This window comes from Protopterus annectens, chromosome 3.part1, assembly GCF_019279795.1.
Source record: "Protopterus annectens isolate FY-2018-M chromosome 3.part1, PAN1.0, whole genome shotgun sequence".
NCBI classification, from domain to species: domain Eukaryota; kingdom Metazoa; phylum Chordata; order Ceratodontiformes; family Protopteridae; genus Protopterus; species Protopterus annectens.
In genome coordinates, this window is record NC_056732.1 from 772,563,213 (window position 1) to 772,586,768 (window position 23,556).

The following is a 23,556-nucleotide window of genomic DNA, read 5'->3' on the forward strand; positions in this document are numbered from 1 at the left end:
TTGAGTATGAAATGAAAGTTTAGCATGTAAAAGATTTCTATGATCTTTTACTATATTGTCTAGTTTTAGTTGTAGCCAGAAATTGTTTATAAAGCTGATGGCAGGGTTGGAAATGCCACATTTGTGTTATTAAAGACAATGCCAATTCTACTATATCATTCCTCTTAAATATTAAGTGACGTGGAGCCATAGACTAATCCACTTTGAGGACAGGTGTATTTTTATTTGTTTAATGAGGGGCTTCATTAGCTCAACCTTAAATAGTTCCACCTTTCATCCAGGAGTTACTATCCTGTCAATGTCCTTTCTTTTTATGAATGCTATTCATAAAGTTGTGTAAGCAGATTGGTGCTCTTTTATATACTTATAGACTCTGGGACCTATTTTAATGTGGTTTCTAACCTCGCCACATTACTAAATGGGCTTGATCTGACAGAGTCACTGATCTTTTAAGAGCTAACATTCCATGGTCTTTTTTTATGAGTCTCCTTCTTAATCTGTCTGAATCATTTGATGACTGACTTGCTCACCCTTTTAGAGTAGTTGAAGACCTACTTCAGGGTTTGTTGTTTAGCCCACACTTGCTTTATCTGTTAATTCCATTAATTCTTTATCTGCCTTCCCTTACCATGCATATGTTTTCAGTAAGTGATTTAGCTCACCTGGCGTTTACTCAGCTCTTTAGTGTAACATTGACAAGTATGGAATACTTTGTGACTTTAAAAAGGAGAAAGGTAAAGCTTTAACCATGTCAGTCCGAGGGGGGAGGGGTAGGTGCAGTTTTTGTAAGTTGATATGCATAAACACTATTATTTTTGGAGAGACTGACAAAAAAGTACAAAAATAACGGAGGTGTGATACTGCTCTGATGATTGCTACACACAGATGAAATGAGTAATGGTGATAGCAAAAAGATAGAATAAAGGCTAGTATCCATCTTTAGTTGTAATTTTATTTTATTTATTTATTTATTTTACACTTTGTGACCACAATAATCCTACTAGGCCAGTGGCTTCTTACGTGTGACCCAAGGTGGTATTGGTACTCACTATGGGAAATTCCCGTACTCAGTCTAAGTGTCATGTGATCTTTTAAATCCACTATAGCTACCCCCATCTCATGCAGATGGAGATGCAGTTTAAAATCTCATCCAAATGATGGTGCTCTCATTAGTGCAGCACCACTCCCCCCTTTATGCTGCACTGCAGTGTCATTACTGGAAAATTGATTCAAATGACTGGTTTGGGAACAGAACCCACAATCTTCAGCTCTACATTTAACAAATGTAAGTCAAACTCTGAATCCAACTAAATAAGATGGCATCATAATAAGCCTCACAAATAGCAGAAGAAAATTAGCAAATTAGGTCAAAATCCTCAAAAGGGAACATTAATTCTACAAGACTTCAGTTTCTCAAAGGAAAGCTGTAATGATAGTTGCAGAAGCACCACCTTTGCATATAAAAAACGTTTAGAAATTTGAAAGGGATTAGAAGTAAAAGATAAATCATCATAAAGTCATAGCTTTGCTCTAAAGGAAGACTGAGAATTCTGGGATTTTTTTTTATTTTTATTTTACATTTGTTAACTGGGGGTGTCTGACTGAGCCGAAAAGGCCCTTTTTCAGCAGAGGCCCGGGGAGAAAAGCACCACAAAGAAAAATTACAGACACATTTAGTTATTTAGACATGATCAGTATACACACAAATTACAGGAGACATGTCTTTACAGTGGTATGCAGCACATAAACAGTTACAGTGGAGAGAACAAACAAAAAATATTAATTTTAAAAATAAAGGTAATTAATAGATTTGTGGTGTACAGCTGAAATTTGGAACATAGGTAGAATACATACATAGTACACAGGTATGGTACATACATTGTAGATTAGCCAGTGTTTGTGAGTACGATTGAAAACTATTATCAAGTGCTCTAGATTTTGTATGTATGGATTATGAAGAAAGTCTGCCACAGACACTAGTACTGCGTGACTGCAATGTTATGATACATTTACTGAAATCTTATGGAAGCGCCACAGACACTAGTACTGCGTGACTGCAATGTTATGATACATTTACTGAAATCTTATGGAAGCGCCACAGACACTAGTACTGCGTGACTGCAATGTTATGATACATTTACTGAAATCTTATGGAAGCTCCACAGACACTAGTACTGCGTGACTGCAATGTTATGATACATTTACTGAAATCTTATGGAAGCGCCACAGACACTAGTACTGCGTGACTGCAATGTTATGATACATTTACTGAAATCTTATGGAAGCGCCACAGACACTAGTACTGCGTGGACTGCAATGTTATGATACATTTACTGAAATCTTATGGAAGCGCCACAGACACTAGTACTGCGTGACTGCAATGTTATGATACATTTACTGAAATCTTATGGAAGCGCCACAGACACTAGTACTGCGTGACTGCAATGTTATGATACATTTACTGAAATCTTATGGAAGCGCCACAGACACTAGTACTGCGTGACTGCAATGTTATGATACATTTACTGAAATCTTATGGAAGCATACAGACACTAGTACTGCGTGACTGCAATGTTATGATACATTTACTGAAATCTTATGGAAGCGCCACAGACACTAGTACTGCGTGACTGCAATGTTATGATACATTTACTGAAATCTTATGGAAGCGCCACAGACACTAGTACTGCGTGACTGCAATGTTATGATACATTTACTGAAATCTTATGGAAGCAAGTACCAAAGAGATGAAATTAACAAGTGGGGAGCAAGTGCCGAAAACTGAAGGACCTTCGGGGACCAAAGAGATGAAATGAACAAGTGGGGAGCAAGTGCCGAAAACTGAAGGACCTTCGGGGACCAAAGAGATGAAATTAACAAGTGGGGAGCAAGTGCCGAAAACTGAAGGACCTTCGGGGACCAACGTACTTATATATCACACATCGGCTGAAGAACTCAGGAGAGAGGCAAAAGGAAAGTCATAAACAGAGACAATCCCATACCGCATTGACACTGGGTACAGACAATAAGGAGTGGACTGCCGTTAATGGATGTAAGTGAAAGCAGCAGCACACAACACCATTCTTGGGTGAGTTTGAGATGAAAACATTCAGCATGTTTTTGAAAGAAGTGGAGAACCACACAAAGACAGAGGGAGGACATGCAAACTTCATTCAGGCATTGGAATTCAGGCTCAAATCTTGCACCTTGTGCATGGGATTCAAGCAGCCATTGTTTGGAGGTCAGGAACAAACCTTTCACCTTATGCATGGAATGTGAAAACCTTAACTATTATGCCAACTAATCTCTCTTTGCCAAATTTTTTTTTTTTTTTGAAAAATTGTCAACAACTAAGAAATTCATAAATTTAACTGCATGAGTATTTTATTAGCATACCATCATGGTAGTAGAGTGCCATAATATAAAATTATTGCATACACGTTACAACCCCAGGAATGTCCTTTATATAGTATTGGCGATGGAATACGAGTAGGAGATGGTAGTACTAAAAGACTGCAGTTAGCAAAGCACTTTCTGGAGCTAGTAAACAAACTCTCCTCAGGATCCATGCATGACAGCAATCATATGTCCAAAGAGACAAAAAAGAGAGATTAATCTCATACATAGGAGAAAATAAGCAATGTGCTTTGAGGTCTGAAAACCTAAACTAACTTATAAACAAAACAGTGAAATCAGGTTTTAATATTTAACTAAGGGTTATATGGGGGGGGGGGGATAAGATCTTTGAAAAGGCTTCATCCCTTGATAGATAAGAAAGTCAAAATGGGTAAAATGTTTTCGTCTTTTCATTGCCTGATAAGTACATAATCTTAAGTTCAGCAAATAATCTTTAGTTATGAAAATCTTTTGTAAATTAAATTCTGTTGTCTACTTTCTTGTCTTGTTTTCTCAAAATATAATCATTAGAACAGATAAAAATAAAAGAAATTATCAAGCCTGCATTCTGCACCTGTTAATATGTATATAATTTAATTGTTCCAAATTGCTCCTTCCATGTGAATTCAGTGTTATTATTCTTTATTCTATTGAACATTTACATGGGAGATTGATTGAATCTTATATTCTTTAATTTTTTTTTTATCCACTAGTTAATCTTCTGCTTTGGAAGTATTTTTTTCAAATATGTGTTTTTGAAAATAACAGTCATATGACATTGAGGACCTTGCCTTTCACCGTTTAATTTCCATTACTGTTATATAATGTGTCATGATTCAAATTGTAAACAAAAGTATTTATTTGCTGTAAAAATGGAAAAGACAATCAACAATTTGCAGGCACTGATCCCCGAAAGGCTTTAGGACAATGGAGAAATCACACTATGATTAACAGCACACCAGCAATGCATCATTCCTTGGCAACACCTATCAGCACAATCACTGTGGGTCTCTGTCTCAGTTGTTTCACAGAAATGTGGCAAAACAATTGACTACAAAATGTGCACACCCTGAAAGATTGCTATGTACAAGGTCATACATCATTTGTGTTCTTAATGAATCCTACAAGATGACTAGTTAATCAAGAAAAGGGGTCAGTGATACAAGCCTTCCAAGTGTTTTGTCTTTACACAGCTCCATAAGCAGCTACATTTATTAATTACAGTATGCAATTTTCACCTAAATCTGTTGTTATCTTTGGTTCTTATTATAACGAAGAAGCATTCCATGTGCCACAAAGTACATCCCACTAGGAATCTGATGTCTGTGCTATCAGTTTGAACTTAATGATTATGTATCTCATTTATCAAAGTAAAGTATGTGTCCAATCCAACAATGACAACATGAAACACATAATTTTAGTGCAATTTGAGCTGCTTGCATTTTCCAGGTCAAGACTTCAGTATCTAGTAATAAAAGTTAATAGAAGAACCAGTACAAACCTTCCTGTGGTATGTTTCTTGATTAGCTATCTATTTATCATTTCCTGTCAAATGCTTGCAGCAGTTATAATCTCATTTGAGACTGCTGTGAAGATGCCATTATTTTCACCTCTTAGATTTCAGAACTCATATAAATATGCATTCCTACTGAAAGAGAATTGCTTTGGAAACAGCTCCTTCTAGATCACTTTTACAATAACAATGCTGTCTTTGCACTATTATTATTATTATTATTATTATTATTATTATTATTATTATTGTCAATACACAGTTGCTTGTACTGTTTTAACTTTCTTGTCCTTCCATAGACTTCATGCTCATTTGTTCATGAATGTAACATTTGATCTCTTCCTGGCTTCCACAAACCTTTTGCAAAATAGCATTTAAGTGTTATGGAGATGTCTCCCAGTCCCTCCTCCCATTTCTCTGCATTTTGGTCATTGCAAGTATGTCCTTTTGTCTACACTACATCCACCATTACCATGCTTTGGTGACTGAACCTGTATTCCTGATATGTCTGGGATTTGGTGTTTTTTCATGCCTATGGCTCACACTTTCTGTTTAGTCACTGTGATGAGAACTGTACTCCTTTTACTGATTAAGCCTTTTGCAATTTATTCTGTCTCACTATTCCTTTATCTTGATAAAATATTATTTATCCTAATATGAATTGTGTTGTCACTAAAATACTTACTATTGACTCCCACATGTATATTTTAATTCTGCAAACCATCCTTCTTGTATTCTACTATTCAATCCATGCTGATAACGTCTTACATTTACTTATCTTAGAGTTTAATTTTTCTTTATAGGCTGTTTCATACTATTCTTTTTAAATGTTCTGTTAACTCAATATGTGAATGAAAAATAAAAGCAACAGCTTTACAACCCCCCCCCCAAAAAAAAGAAGTTACATATCAGTTGACTTTATAACAATTAAAGTTTCTATGGCTAATCTCCACTGCATCTTGTTTTAGGAATGTTAAAGTCTGAAACTCATCTCAATATCTGCTGTGAAATTGCAATTAACTTTATAAAATAAAAAGTAACTGGTATATTTTAAATTAGGATATAGTTTATCTGACAATGACTCTAAATTGCATTCCATATTTTCAATTTCCCACCAGAATTGTTCTTGGTTTGATAATATGACATTATTTCCCATTGTGAGGTGTAATGAGCTGAAATACTTAGATATTTAAAATTGTTTGAAAATAAACAGCAACAGAGATTCTGTTTTCTCTGTTGTTTCTCCTGCACTGTGCTGATTAACTGTGTAAACAAGGGAATGTAAGTCCCATACAATTGTAAAGCACATCAGTCTAGGGAAGAGAATGTAATTGTATAATTAAGCAGTAATCTATGATTGCATGGGAAGATCCTGATATACCCACAAACAGGAATAGATTATTGCTTATTATACAACGACCCGCCATTAATATACAAAAACGTGCATGCTGATTTGTCAGCGTGCATGTTGTAAATCAGTTATAGTAATGGAAAAAGATCCAGTCACCCGGACGTTTTCCATTACTATAACTCTTTTTTTAAGCAACGGAGAACGCAAGATTCTCCGTTGCTTTTTTTAAAGCTGTCTCGCTATGTTAAACTCCTTTGACATAGCGAGACAGCTTGTAAAAAGCAACGGATCTTGCTTTCTCCGTTGCTTTTTTCAAAACTGTCTCGCTATGTTAAGTGGGTTTAACATAGCGAGACAGCTTTAAAAAAGCAATGGAGATTCTCCGTTGCTTTTTTAAAGCTGTCTGGCTATGTTAAACCTATTTAACATAGCGAGACAGTTTGTAAAAAGCAATGGAGATCTTGCTTTCGCCGTTGCTTTTGCCCACAGCTCTGATGTACTGCATAGGCATACGCATGCGCAGTACATCAGAACTGCTGCAGAATACCAGACAGCTGCAGAAGGGCAGTAAGGAGGCATTATACAATGCCATTATTTAAGAAAAGTAATTATTTTTTTTTTTAAAATAATGTCATTGTATAATAGCAATAACCCACTTCTGGGTGTGGGTAATGCTAGATTTACCCACAGTTGGCTTTGTTTGGCCACTCGGGCTTCGCCCTCGTGACCAAACCACACCAACCGTGGGTAAATCCAGCATTACCCACACCCAGGCGTGGGTTATTGCTATATTATAAAATGTTAACATTCTCTACAGTATAAATACTAACTTTCAGTTGACGATCACTATACATATAGAATGAATGCAAACAAAGCTGAACATGTTTCTCATTTGTGGTGCTGAAACAGATGAAGTCACAAAATCCTAGGTGATAATATTTATCAAGGCCGTCGTATTTTTTCCCCATCACTGAACCAACAGTTAAGCAATTTTTGAATTTTAGAGAACTGCATCAAGACTACTAAATGGGTCATATGTATGTTCTTTAAATGTAATCACAATATATTTGAAGTGTTTAACTTCCTAGGTAACAAGACTTATTGTAAGGGATGCTGTCATGGAATCAGATGATATGTGAAGTGAAAGCTGTTGGCTGAATAGATCTTCTACCTTATTTATGAAGAACTCTTTTTATTTTCAGCATTTTCAAGTTTGTTTGGAAACATCATAATGTTGAAGCATAATGGAGAAACAGGTTGCTGTGCAATGCCTACAAGATACCTTGATGCAAGCATTCCAATATGTATATATATATATATATATATATATATATATATATTCTAAAATCACAAAATATACTTCTTGATCAACTCCATTTTACTTGTGTTACAAAAAAAAAGATGCTAAAACAGAATGTCTGCTATCTTCAACATTAAGTCCAGTGACCAAAGTTAAAAAGCATCAGTTTGTTCAATAATACATTAATTTAAGACAATAAGTATGTAGCTTCCCAGTTGAAAAACAAAACAGAAGATAAATATCTAACAACATGTCAGTTTTCTATTATCAATAAACTATTACTTACAAATATTTTCACACTACTGCTGTGTTTTAATAATGTTGCTGTTTCCCAAGGCATGCCATAAACTCACCACAGAACCACAGAAGATGACCACAACCCTTTTTTTTCCCCCATTTTTGCACATGGGTTTGGGGTGTCAATTCAGCAGTAACAATCATCTAGAGCAAAGGTTCACATTGCTGGGTGGCTAGCCCTGCTGTAGTATTTATTCCACACCACACACTAGCTATAATTGCAAGTAGGCATAATTCTATTTCAATTGAATTAAATTTGAACTAGGTATACTAAATTTGCCCTGCCTTTGGATGGCCAGTAAAATATGTAATTTTACGCTGAACTTTTTTAAAAATTAGAAATTATTCCTAAATGCAAATTGTTACAGAAAAAATGTCACAAAATTGGTTTAAAAAGTGTATCTATTCTTCAGAATTGCTGCCAGTTGCATGGCCATATGGCTGTGGTACTCTATGTGATTTTTCCCCTTGCTAATTTATCAATGATCTTATTAAGTTTAGTATAATTTTCCCAAACATACATCACTTTGGAATTCTGATAACTTTAGAAATGGCCTGGTTGGCTATCAAATGGATGCTGATTTAACTAATTATCACCTATATAGTGTGGAATGGAACACCTCGAGCAGCCTGCACACATACTTGCATTCAAGAAAATTTTCTGAAAATTCAACTTAAAAAGAGTAAGATAAAGAAATGTAAATATTTTATGAACAATAAAGGCCATTAAAACTGCATAATTAGAAATGCAATCAGTTAAGAAGCATTATTTACAATATTATTATTGAGTGCAGTCATAATCATTCCATAAACACTATAATATTAAAATGCACGCAAACCAGAATTATCCACATAATCACAATAATTTTTCCCATATTTGCGCATGGGTAAATACAGAATTATATTTTTGTTAAACTTTCATGAACAAATTGTCATGTCTTTGAAGCTAAACAATTTAGACATATATTGTAAGACCACTTTGTTAACTAGAAATGTGCTTTAACATAACAGCAGAAAATTAATCTATGAGTGTATTTTTACAGAAATATGAAACACATTGTGACGGGTCCCTATTCTGGGCCAGCAATAAGGAAGGCTCGGTCCTCATCACTGACTCCAGTGAGTGATGGTCACTAGAAGGAAAGATGAGTTCACACAGTATTTTCAGATGCATCTCCATGCAACAAGCACAATTTCCCTTAAGAGCACACAGGGATCCCATTCCAGACCTGGGGCTGGACTCTCCTCCCTAAAGACCCACACAAAACTCCATGCTGACCATTTTGGAGCTCTTTGTCCCTGTTTCCAATAGCTGACACACTCACTTGGATATTTGAGTTTCACACACACACACACACACACACACACACACACACACACACACGCACGCACGCACACACACGCGCACACACACACACACACACACACACACACACACACACACACACACTGGGAAAAGCTGGCACAAATTTACTAGCTGTGTTCCTTTCTGCCCAGACTCTGAGGTAATTACAATGCCACCAATTAGCTACCCTAAGGCTCTTACAAAGGGTATACAATTATACTGTATGAAACTAATAGTAATACAAATGGTAGAGTGTTACCAAAGCAGCAAGGCTTTTAGAAGTGGCCACAGTGTCACTAAAACAACCATAAGTACTCTTAAGATGTTAAAACTATTCTCTAAAGGCCCAGCTGCAATAAAAGGTATTAAAGTATTTAATGATAAATAATAAAACAGACAACAGGAGAATATTGAATGCAATAAACAACAGAGTTTCATCCACAGAGATATAAAAATCAATACAGTTGGAAAATTTGTCATAGATGCAGAAAACTATACTAAACTATTCTCACTAAATGTCTCTGACTAACTGAAGAATTTCTGCTCCCTGACTACTTACTAAAGCAAGGTAAGCTGATATGTGCTGTGTGTCTTATCACAGCAAAAAATAGATGGCATCTCTCTTTGTCTGTGTGGATGTATGAGATATATATCCTGTCAGAAATATTTCCTGTCAGGTTCCAAAGTGTTGCTGTGAGTGTTCCAAAGAAGTCAGATGCTGGTTAGAGAATAACATCAGCTCTGGTCACCTGAGTCTGGCGCAATACACACACAGAGCTTTGCTACGATCTGTAGCAGCATCTGAAAGCTATAACATAATTTCAAACTTTTCACCCTTCCAGGGTTATCTCATAAACATACACATTTGATCAGTTAGAACTGTACAACCTAATACACATGTATACATTCTTTCTGTCCTGCAGGACCTTATGTTGATGCATTTTTAAACACAAGTAACTTTACAAATATATTTTTAACTCAAATATCTGTACAAATCAGTGTGATAGTCAAATAGCAAAAAGTTCTTTACAATACTCCAGCTACCTATGCTGGCATATGTACACATGTACTTCCCTACTCTCCCTAGCACAGATGGCAGTACCATATAGCATCACACATATGCATAATTGCATAACTAGCCATATATATAACACAACATATCTCTCAAGACGTGCAATTTACAGTGCAAATATCAATGGCAGTTATATTCAACAATGTATCAATGTATAAGTTTTCACCTGTTGCCATGCAATTGTTTTCAGGTCACTTTTTTAAGTATTGCGTAGATATGGAAATATTGCAATATTAGCAATAAACAACTAGCAGCATCTCTACTATAGCATGATATATATGGGCAATGGTAGTGACCTTTCTGGTCTCCCACCATTTTACATAATATAACTCAATAGCGTGCAGGCTCTCAGTTATAAAAAATATAAACATAAATATGAAAATTGAAAAACAGTGATTAATTTCTCTAATGCAGGACATTCTAGATTAACAATTTTTGTATCACTATATTAATTTCTTCTTATCCTTTCTAATACTGCCTATTATTAACTGATAAATCACTTAGTTAAAGAAGACAGACCCAAAATGGCCTGGACATCATTATATGCTAAGGGTGTTAACTAGATGTGTACAGAAAATGTGATATAGGCTTGAATGATTTAGAACATTGAATTTCCCCTTATCCAAATTCAGATGCCAAATATTGCTTTACATATATATATATATATATATATATATATATATATATATATATATAAATGTTCTTCTTCTGGCTTTTCACGGTTAGGGGTCGCCACAGTGGAACTCCTGTCCGCTAATGATTGGCAGTAGATTTTTACAGTGCCGAGGTGCCAGCTCAACGCCCAACCTTCAACGAAGGCATGCCCATTTCACGCATGTCTTTTGAACGCCACTTGACCATGGGGAGGACATGCAGACTCCACACAGAGGCGCTCCAGCCGAAAATCGAATGGGAGAACTTATTGCTGTGAGGCGACAATGCTACCGCTGCACCACCGTGGCATATATATATATATATATATATATATATATATGTATATACATCTGTATATAGATATTTTTGGGTCTACCAAGCCTGACAGTCAAGCCCTTGCAACAACTCATTGACTATCAGTCCTCATATTTCATTAATTACCTATGTGCCATTTTCAAGTTTAGTTTTTATTTTTCGTTAAATGACCATCATACTAGTGTTTCCCTAAAAGGGTTTTCCATTATTTTTGCATGCAGAGGAGATCTTTTGACTGAGTTAAAATTATTCACTAGAAACTGAATTTGCAATACATTATGGCTAATCTAAGTGATTATTATGATCAAGAGTGTGTGATGGAAAAAGAGTTTCATTAACCCTCATTTAAAATTCACTTTACAAATTTTGGCGGATGTCAGTGACAAAACATTCAGGCATTTGCTTAATAATAATCAAATAAGACCTTGATACAACATCACTTATCAAGAAAGGTTTGTATTCTATGAACTAATAAATGCTAACAACATCCACATCATGAAAGCACACAAAGAAAGTGGTGCAGTTATCATGGATTCTGATACTTTCATTCCAAATCCAACAAAATACAGTAAAACAAACTGCAAAATCCCAAAGAATAAGGCACCGCGTCTTTAACAACAAACTAATTTATTACAAAGCGCTTTTTGCCCGCACCAAATAGTTGAATTTCATCAGATACAAGTACTTCATTCACAATAAACAGTTTAAATAACCCTCTCTGTAAGTCACTTGACTTCCCAGCTAAAAAGTAAAGTGCTAGTCACATCTTTTAAGAAATAACAGCATACATTTAAAATGACCATGTTAATGTTTCTAAAATATTATTCTTTGGGATTTTATACTTACATTCCAAGCTTTTTGAACATTTAGTTGATGATGTTTGTTACAAAATAGTCACTAAACAGTAAATGTTAAATAATTTCAAGTTTATCAGTTGCTACTTATTTGATTTGTTGCATGAGGGATACCTTGATTTTTAATACCAAGGAATTTTTGAAAGGTAATTATCTCCAAGTAGAGAAAGTTTTTGGTATCCCAAAAAAATTATAAAAATAGTGACAATGCACTGTTTAGACAAAAACTTTAGCTGCTTGTGAAAGTAAAACAGAATGTCTGTTGACTTATTTAAATAAAGTGTTACATCTTATTGTGTAAAAGACTAAATTATATCTTAAGGATTCATTGTTCTTTTTGGATTTGCTTAGAAACTCTAATTTTCTAGTTCTAAAACATTTATGGTTACACTTGATGTGGATTCATTTATATACTTGCACTGTATAAGACATTGGTATAGAATTTGTGAGATCAAATTTAAACAAACTCACTACCTTTAATAATAGTTATGTCAACACCATTTGATAGTTGGTGGATCTGATTTTGACTAATATATATATTTTTTTCATTTCAAGGTAGCATATTCCACCAAATAAAATGAATAGCTATGGGTGTGAGCATGTCCCCTGCTTTTGTCAATCTTGTTATGAATTTGTGGGAGAATGAGTTCTTACTTTGGATGGAATTACTTAAGTTTCTTTCAGTTTACAGAAGATATAGTAATTATTATTATTTTTGGAATGCTTCTGAAACGGATCTAGATATTTTCACTATGACTTTAAGTAGATCTACTTCCTTTTTATCATTTTCTTTGGGTGACAAATGTGGTGATTTTTTTAGACTTTCAAAATATTGTAAATCAAGAGATGAAATGCTTTCATCACAACTTCTATTGAAAGAAAATGCTTGTAAATAATTACTTGCATTTTAAAAGTTTGCATCCTAATTTCATGAAATGGAACACCATTACAGGCCAATGTCAAATTAATTAGGATAATTCATACTGATTCATTTTTATTGGAAGAGGTTAAGTTTTGGAAGTCACTTTTTGAGAAGAAAGGTTACTATGGCTAAAAAAAGTAATAAAATCATAAGTGATGTCAGCATTAATAGGTTTCAACCTATTTTGTTTAGATAAGACTTTATTCACCCCATAGTACCTTTTTTAGGCAATGCCAACTTGACAAACCTATAAACATAAGCAAAATCTACACAACTATGCCTTAAGGTATTACTGCTCAGTGCAAAAAGCCTAAACAGAAAACTACACTCCCTCCAAGCTCTGATCGAATTCAGGAATACAGACATCTGTGCAGTTACTGAGACATGGTTTAAAGTAGAGAGTAATCCATCAGTACAAGATTTCAGTGCCTTTGACATTTCCTAATGTGCAAACAACAGCTAAAGGTGATGGTATTCCAAACAGGATGTCATTCTGGAGTTCCTCTATCCATAGATCACAATAGCAAAATCATGTACCATATCTTAACCAGCTGTAGGTCACCAGCCATATCTCAAGAAATTCACAGTAAATACCTGGACCTAGTGGAGACATTTACCATCCAACCTAGCACCCCACTCATGGGAAACTTTAATTACCTCTTTGTAGACTGAAAATCCTACATGGCCACAAATATATAGGCGCAGTGATTCCTGGACTTTGGAAATGCAAACACCATTAGCCAACTAGTGAATAATTCCACTAGAGGCTCCAACATACTGGGCCTTGTGCTCACAAATATGGGATAACACTGCACCTTCGCTCCAGTGTCTCAAGTTCCCTGGTAAGGTCCATCCATAAAGTTGTATCCTTCAAAATCAGTTCTGTAATCCCATTAAAACTATTCCAAGTCAAATTACCTTTTATTACGTGATGATTAAATTCAATGCCCCTCCATACCCTCAGAATGTAGCAGTCTATGTTGAATTGCTCTCAGAAATTTTGTACATCCATGTCAGTGGCTGCATAAAGACTGCTGTACCTACCAGAAATAAGCTTAGGACTAGCTCTAGAAGCAAACTCCTTGTGTGGCATCCCAAATTAAACACAATATATAACAAAAGGAAAAATAAGCCAAAAATCACGATGGGTATTTCCTATAAAGATAACACCTGTCTCATCAAACTAAATAGGCAACAAAGAGGGTTTAATTAGTTCAAACAAAGCAAACTTTGAGGTTGCTATTGCTATAGCCTTCCATGTGAAAAATAACCATACAGGCTTCTTCAGCTATGTCAAAAACCTTAAGGGCAACACACAGCAATGTGTCGAACTGGTAGTTAATTGATCCACACTGCAAGCCTGGAGATATAATGAACTGGTTAGCAGACAAATTCAGTTCCAAATCCTCCCACATTTCCCACAACCCCCCCCCAAAACATAACCCCTCCAACTATATTTAGGGAACATGTACTATCTGGGTGTACTAAAGCCAAGAGCATGGACTCATTGGGCCTTCATAACATCCCAGGATGCCTCCTGAACAGTAAAAAAGATTACTTATCAGTACCCTTGGAGTTATTATTTAACTATAGTCTAAAAACAAGCTTTGTGCCACAAGAATGGAGGACCAAGATGGTTGTCTCCCCTCATTAAGGTGGACTTTCAACAGATCCTAGAACTATAGGCCCATTAGTCTGACTAGTCTTATTTGCAAAGTGTTCAAAAGAATTATCATGGAAAATATAAACAAGGACACAGGAGTCCTCAAGACACTGGATACATCCTAGTTTGGATTTGTCAAAGGAAGTTTATGCTTACTGAATCTGGTGGACTTCATTGAAGAGGTCACTAAGGCAATGGATGAGGGGAACATGATACATACTGCCTACCCAGATCTGGTTAAATTATTTCATACAATACACCACTTCGGTACTGACAACCAACATATGGAACAAGGTATAAAATACTTTATTACATGCTAGATATCTAGCTGGCTCAGTGATAGTACACAGGAGGTTAGAATTGGTGAAGCTACCTCCAAAAAAGGCTGGTCATCAGTGGGGTCCTCCAGGGCACTGAGCTGGGCCCACTCCTCTTTGACATCTACTTCTTGGATGTCAAAGCCAAAGTCAAAGGTCTCTGGCTAACCAAGTTAGATAATTGCAAACTGGGAGCAGTCATGGAATCCTCCCAAGATGAGGACACTCTTTTGGAAGGTCTACCACAGACAAACGATTGGTGCCATAGCCATGGCTTAAACCTTAATACCAAGAAGTACGTTATAATACCTTTTGGGAAGTTGGCCGCACTGGGTAATTAAGTCATCAATAAAACACCCCTATAAGTTGATTCAGTAGTTAGGGATCAGGAAACACATGTAGGTAGTAACCTAGCATTCAACCTGTAAGTGTCAAAGGTAGTAAGAAAATCCTTCCATGTTGCTCATCTTATAAGCAAGAGCATGGCATCTAGGTCCAGACAGGTCATGCTGCCACTCTACTTGACTCTCAACAAACCCAAAATACAGTATAATGCCCCCTTCAGTATGTACCTGACAAAATACATGCAGCAACTGGAAAGTCCACAAAGGTTCCTTAAAAAAGAATACAGGGAATAAATACAGTGTCCTGTGCTGATCACCACTAAGCCGAGATTCTTTACTCGTAATTATACAGACTTCTGAGAGGTGATCTCTGGCATGGATACATAGTGTCCCTGAACCCTGTTTTGATGAACCTATTGCACATCCACAAACAAAACAGCATCACAATGACTATATTAGAGGACCTACATTTTGCTTTCAGCATAAATAGGACACGTTGGACAGCAAGATATGTTTCGCAGAGAATTCCTATTCTTTGGAATAGACTTCCCATCAATGTGAACCAGAGTTCCTTCCTATCCCTATTTAAGTGCAACTTGGACCAATGCAAGGGCAATTGAAAATTCACCCCAGGTCTGTCACCTATGTCTCTGATTGACAGAGGCAGTCAGTAAATCAGCCCCATATAAGCCAAATTTGTGGGTCACCTTTCTATTGCACAGTCAAGCATCTAAGGGCCCTAGCGGTCGTTAGCCTAGTATACACCTATGAACCTGTTTTATTTTGCCTCCTCATGTTTTTCTTCTGAGTTATTCATAGGCTGTAGTCTTAATGAGAAATAGCAGCCACATTTGAAACAACTTACTTATTACCATAATTCTGTAGCAATAATTATTTGTAATTCATGCAGTTAAATAAGCAGTAGTGAATGACAAAAAAGATATAGCAGGTGCCATGGAAACAAAATCAGTGTGCATCTGACATGAAATTGTTTTGTTGCACTTGCCTGAAGAAAAAAAACACATGAAAGGTTTTTGTTGTTAGGGGAAGCAAATTCCAGAAAGCTGGAGAAGATTTTTGGATAGTTGGAATGGGAATATGATGCGCTATTCTATCAGTCTGTTGATAATAATTGTAGTCATGAGAAGTGATGCTGAAAGTTTGAGCAAGATGAGAACACAGGTTAAATAAAGTAATCTACATAAGGTTTTCAGAAAATAGAGAAGCATAGTCATTTGGTAACTAGGAATGTGTGTGCAGAATTCGAATTTAAAATAAATTAATCTCTTTTTTCTGGTAATTACTAGAACATAAGTCACCATATTATGTTCAGGTTTTGTAGTAGGAGTATGCCCTGGCTGTTTCCTGAGATAAAAAGTGGAGAGTATATTTAAGCCTACCTTATATGCTAGGTGCAACTACAACTATTTTTTGTATGTGATTAAAATACCTAACCTCATAAATTAAAAGAAAAGGCAATATTTTTGGTACATTTAAATATAAATATACTTGGTAATTTGCATCAGGACATTACTTTTTATAGAGACAGGCCATGCTTTTTTAAGACAGAGCTAAACCTTTACAACCTTCACTTTGCTGAACATTGTAATCATTAAGATATCAACTATATTTCAAAATAATATCACCGGCCAGGAAACAAACTGTTAATGCAGAACACAGGTCAAAAAACTGAAACTCAAATAGCGTAGAAACAATTTATTACCGCTTTCGTCAGAAGACTTCATCAGAATACTTTGTTACAAAAAAGTCCCTGCCTTAAATAACACTTTAATTATCCAATTTTACAATTAATTAAAAATATTAAAATCTTTTAAAGAGCACTTGCATGTTATATAAACAACAATTCAGTATTGTCTTTCTTAATGCCTAGTTTGCCATTTTTTAAAAAACATTTAATATTAACCATTCCATTTAAACCCGGAGATTTGTCAGATTTTAAACGGATCTGCCACAAAGCTTCCCTCTGTTCCACAAAATTTCTAAAATCTCCCCCCCTTAAATCAGTTTTACAAACCTCAAGAACAGAGAATAAAAACTTTTTAAAATTATTACATATTATAGAATGTTTAAATAATGCATTCTTTTCATCATGCCTTTTGATGTCATATAGGTGCTCACGTATACGTGTTTTTAAACTTCTCGTCGTCATTCCGACGTAAAAAGCTGGGCATGTACTACATAGCCCAATATATACCACACCTGCAGTGTTACAATCTACATATTGAGGTACTTGAAAAGTCTTGTCAATATTATCAATAGTGATCAATGGTCCTACCGATAAAAACCTACAGGTGTTACAATGATAACAAGGAAAAACACCCTTCATGTTCATTCTATTGTTTACTAATGGTGTTTTGTTTGTTTCCAATGCTTTTTTAATATCAAATGTATTTCTAAAAACAAAAACAGGTTTCTCACCCAACACCTTTGAAATGTCTCTGTTTCCCTGTATAATTTTCCAATTCTTTTGAATCAAATTTTTTATAGCCAACCCATCGATGCTCATGCCTAGGGAACATACTGGACCTGTAGTGTTGACCTCGGGGGGGACGTTAGTATTGATCTCTTGTTGTAAGATGTCAGCATGATTATTCAAAATAGCAGGATAAGAAATACTTCTCCTGCTCATTACGGTGGTGATGATATCATCTAACATGGTACCAGGATACCCCCTCTCTAAAAACAATTTTTTAATGAATGAAATTTCGTTATTTAAGTCATTGTCAGATGATGTCATACGACAGGCTCTTACCATCTGTCCCCTAGGAATATTTTTGATGGTATGTTTCTGATGGGCACTGTTGAAATGTAGATAGTTATTAGTAAAACTCTCTTTACGATGTATTTTGCTATTAAATTTGTTTTCTAATAAGTCCCATCTTAGTGAGACATCCAAAAAATCAACTGTCAAGCCAAAATTCCCAAGTTTAAATTTTAAAAAAACCATCCTGCTTATTGACTTCATTAACAAATTCACGCACCGTGTCATTGTCACCTTTTATAATAAAAAACAAATCATCAACAAACCTAAGGTATACTAGAATGTCGAACATGGTCATTAAAGGTTTTAGAAAAAACTCCTCCCACCAAGTCATCACCAAGTTGGCATATGAAGGAGCTGCAGAAGACCCCATGGCCACTCCTCTTTTTTGTCTGTAGTAACAATCCCCAAATAAAAAATAATTATTGTGGAGTAGAATTTCAAGAAACCTACAAATAGTGGAGATTTGTCCAGAATTGAAATTGAAGCACTTGGGCTGGAGGCATTCGCCACTGGAGATGGTACATCAGAAGCTTTAGACATCAGAAACTTCAGCGATTTTTGTATATCAAATAAAGTTGATATAAGCAGTTTGTTAATACTTAAATCAGAGTCACAACCTGGAGTGGGGTGAACACTTAAATTTAAAGTTGTTCATCGATGTTTGATTCCTCGGCCATGGTATATAGAAAAACCCAAAACGAAATACCACTGCAGCAAACCAAGAAAATATCACCGGCCAGGAAACAAACTGTTAATGCAGAACACAGGTCAAAAAACTTCAGACCCATAGTGTCCTCTCCCCATTCGGTAACTGAGGGGATATCATTGGTCCTTGATGCTACCTTGGGACCCCTGGTGTCTAGACAGGAATCATTTATTAAAGATTCTTGGCATTTTTTGAACAGGATTAACAATTTTGTCATCAAAGGGGTTTTTGATTTCAACAAACACATCATGTTTACATTAGATGTAGAATCCCTATATACCTGCATACCCCATGAAGAGGGGGTTGATGCCATTCGGTTATTGTTAGCTAAAAGCCATGATTTCAATTCTGGACAAATCTCCACTATTTGTAGGTTTCTTGAAATTCTACTCCACAATAATTATTTTTTATTTGGGGATTGTTACTACAGACAAAAAAGAGGAGTGGCCATGGGGTCTTCTGCAGCTCCTTCATATGCCAACTTGGTGATGACTTGGTGGGAGGAGTTTTTTCTAAAACCTTTAATGACCATGTTCGACATTCTAGTATACCTTAGGTTTGTTGATGATTTGTTTTTTATTATAAAAGGTGACAATGACACGGTGCGTGAATTTGTTAATGAAGTCAATAAGCAGGATGTTTTTTTTAAAATTTAAACTTGGGAATTTTGGCTTGACAGTTGATTTTTTGGATGTCTCACTAAGATGGGACTTATTAGAAAACAAATTTAATAGCAAAATACATCGTAAAGAGAGTTTTACTAATAACTATCTACATTTCAACAGTGCCCATCAGAAACATACCATCAAAAATATTCCTAGGGGACAGATGATAAGAGCCTGTCGTATGACATCATCTGACAATGACTTAAATAACGAAATTTCATTCATTAAAAAATTGTTTTTAGAGAGGGGGTATCCTGGTACCATGTTAGATGATATCATCACCACCGTAATGAGCAGGAGAAGTATTTCTTATCCTGCTATTTTGAATAATCATGCTGACATCTTACAACAAGAGATCAATACTAACGTCCCCCCCGAGGTCAACACTACAGGTCCAGTATGTTCCCTAGGCATGAGCATCGATGGGTTGGCTATAAAAAATTTGATTCAAAAGAATTGGAAAATTATACAGGGAAACAGAGACATTTCAAAGGTGTTGGGTGAGAAACCTGTTTTTGTTTTTAGAAATACATTTGATATTAAAAAAGCATTGGAAACAAACAAAACACCATTAGTAAACAATAGAATGAACATGAAGGGTGTTTTTCCTTGTTATCATTGTAACACCTGTAGGTTTTTATCGGTAGGACCATTGATCACTATTGATAATATTGACAAGACTTTTCAAGTACCTCAATATGTAGATTGTAACACTGCAGGTGTGGTATATATTGGGCTATGTAGTACATGCCCAGCTTTTTACGTCGGAATGACGACGAGAAGTTTAAAAACACGTATACGTGAGCACCTATATGACATCAAAAGGCATGATGAAAAGAATGCATTATTTAAACATTCTATAATATGTAATAATTTTAAAAAGTTTTTATTCTCTGTTCTTGAGGTTTGTAAAACTGATTTAAGGGGGGGAGATTTTAGAAATTTTGTGGAACAGAGGGAAGCTTTGTGGCAGATCCGTTTAAAATCTGACAAATCTCCGGGTTTAAATGGAATGGTTAATATTAAATGTTTTTTAAAAAATGGCAAACTAGGCATTAAGAAAGACAATACTGAATTGTTGTTTATATAACATGCAAGTGCTCTTTAAAAGATTTTAATATTTTTAATTAATTGTAAAATTGGATAATTAAAGTGTTATTTAAGGCAGGGACTTTTTTGTAACAAAGTATTCTGATGAAGTCTTCTGACGAAAGCGGTAATAAATTGTTTCTACGCTATTTGAGTTTCAGTTTTTTGACCTGTGTTCTGCATTAACAGTTTGTTTCCTGGCCGGTGATATTTTCTTGGTTTGCTGCAGTGGTATTTTTTTTTTTTTTTGTATATTTCAAAATACTGTGATCATAGCTCTGACTATAGATAGCCATTCCACCATCATTTAATTAGTCATGCAAACGAATTACATTTCCACCAACAATATTTTTATGCAGACCAGGGCTGACTGCTGATATAGTCACATTAAGTACTAAAGTTTGCCAAGTAAGGAGGACCCCACTCTGCTTAGGGAATTTGATAAAAGTATGGGCATATCCAAAGCAGAATTATAAACAAGAAGGCATCTCTGCATGTGCATGACGTAAAAATAAATCCAAAATGTATTAGGAAACAAAAGGGAAAGAGACAAAGGGAAACTGACAGAATAAGAAACCTCTGGACCTCTTGGAAGAACATTAATTCCACAGTTAGAAGGTCAGAAAGGATCATGCTTCATAAAAGTCCCTTCTTAAAGACCTCTACAGATACTTTACTGGTAGATTACTTCACATGCATGTTCTCAGTGAATGTCACTATTCATACTACTGGCTGCATATATATCAGGTCCTTAACTATACAAGCTCTATGCCAGCTGACATTTCTGCCATCTCTGTATGTATATAAAGAAAATACTGATGATATGACACTGTTCGTTTGCAAAGACCCAGAATATGGTAGTCCAAGACCAGATACCATTCTTCCATGATTAACAAGAAAAGAGCAGTCTTCATTTGTAATGCTCTGGGCACACATTTCACATTGCTCTTATCCGGTACCTTTTCTGTGCCACAGCCAGTAAGTTTGCATTGACTGTAACCATGTCCAAGCAGCCTATTCCCAAACTTTATTTCTGACTTTTGGCCAGTCTGTCTAGTCTCAATATATGCTGAGCTACATGAAAAACATAGTTATCTGTAAATCATTGAATACTTGTGTGCAGTTATCTGCAAAAACTTGCTTTTCTATAGAACCTAGAGCACCTGTAAAATACAGCCTCTTAAATTTATACCAGTATGTTGCAAGTAATGGGAAGAGCATCATGAGCGCCACTGTGATGGTTTGTGACATTCTTCTGGCAGAACAACACATGAGAGCTTCTGAATAAAACTGATGGCTGGGACAAAGTTTTTGGACCACTCATGGTCACCTTTAAGACATTTTGGCTAGTGCAGGCCTTGACCAAGACATTATACAATTGTTTAACTACCTATAAGCTAAAACATTGAGAATCAAAGGGAGATTTGTGCTAAAGACCCTTACAGGCATCATAAGATGAGTTCCAAACAGTTCATTGCTAACTGTCAACCCTTTTCATTTGCATGAATTCTGCAGCAAATAACTTCGCTACCACACAGCCCTTATTTTATGTTTATGAGTCGTTTTCTGCTATTTTAGAGAAAAATCAGCCCACCACACCTCGAAAGATAAAAAGTGCATTTCAATTCTATAGCAGATAATAATAATAATAATAATAATAATCATCATCATAATAATAATAATAATAATAATAATAATAATAATAATAATAATAACATAATCCCAAGAAAAGCAAAAACAGTTTGCCAGGCTCAGACAATCATCAGATACCTCAGTCTTACATCTGCAGCAAAACATGTTATTTAAATTACTTCTACCAAGAAACTATGGGCCACAAAATGTTCCTGAGAACAAAGTGTACATTATATTATACTATGCTGGAAGTTTCCTAGATATCTGTATTCTGACATGAGACAACCTACAGAAGAAGGGGTGTTTATGTCTCACATATGCCATATTGCTCAAACCAGTACTTTAAGGAAAATGGACCTTATCTTGGATACTCTGCAACAGACTATGTTCACTCACTTTGGTAGAAGTTTGATCGAAACACAGTTTTAGGACACCAGTGGGCAAGATGATTGTCATCTAGAAAAAAGCAGACATGCTGCAATGTAATTCAAAATTCAGATTACAAAACTGGGAGTTTTTTAAGTACCATTACTATACAATGTTGACTGTGCTTTAAGAGCACAGACTGATGGTGCTTTTTTGTTTCATAGGCCTTCAAGTAAGTAACATGCTGATCACAGTTTTTCTGTATTGGAGCCAAAAACATTGGACAATCTGCAAAATACTATTAATCAGTCTGTTAATTTCAAGCTTTCCAGGGCTCTGCTACTGAAGTGTAATAATGTACCACTTCTTGTGTCCAGCTGCTGTTATAGAATTTATCATATCTGATCCCAACAATAATTCTAAATTGAAGGAACTGTAGCCATCTACCTGAATTCATGTTTGGAGCTTTCATAAGGCAAAATATATTAGTTAGGCATGTATTTCTAGCTGCACAATAATATAGGCCTCACTATGGCTTTGGGTGTGTGTTCTCCCCATAGAAATGCCAAGTAAAGTAGCATTTAATAATGCTGTAATTTAATATGCTATTATTAAAACAATACAAAATAACCAAGTTAACAACAGAAAGAATGTAATCAAATTTGACAATAACAGTAAACAATAGCTCAGTTACTATTAATAACCAATTATAGCAACTGAACATGTTACATAAGTTTGCAAAAGTAAATTAAGTGAGAAATAAAGCATGATTATTGTCACCGAGTATACAGTTAAGTATTTGCTCCAGTGTAACACAATCCTTCAGGGAGTATGCAAGAAGATAATACATCAGGCCTATATCAACCTTTAATGTTGCAAGACATTTTGTTTATGGTTTATGACCATTTTTAAGCACAAGACAGAAAAAAAAATCAGAATGCTAAGGTTCATGAACTTTACAGGAACCACTTTA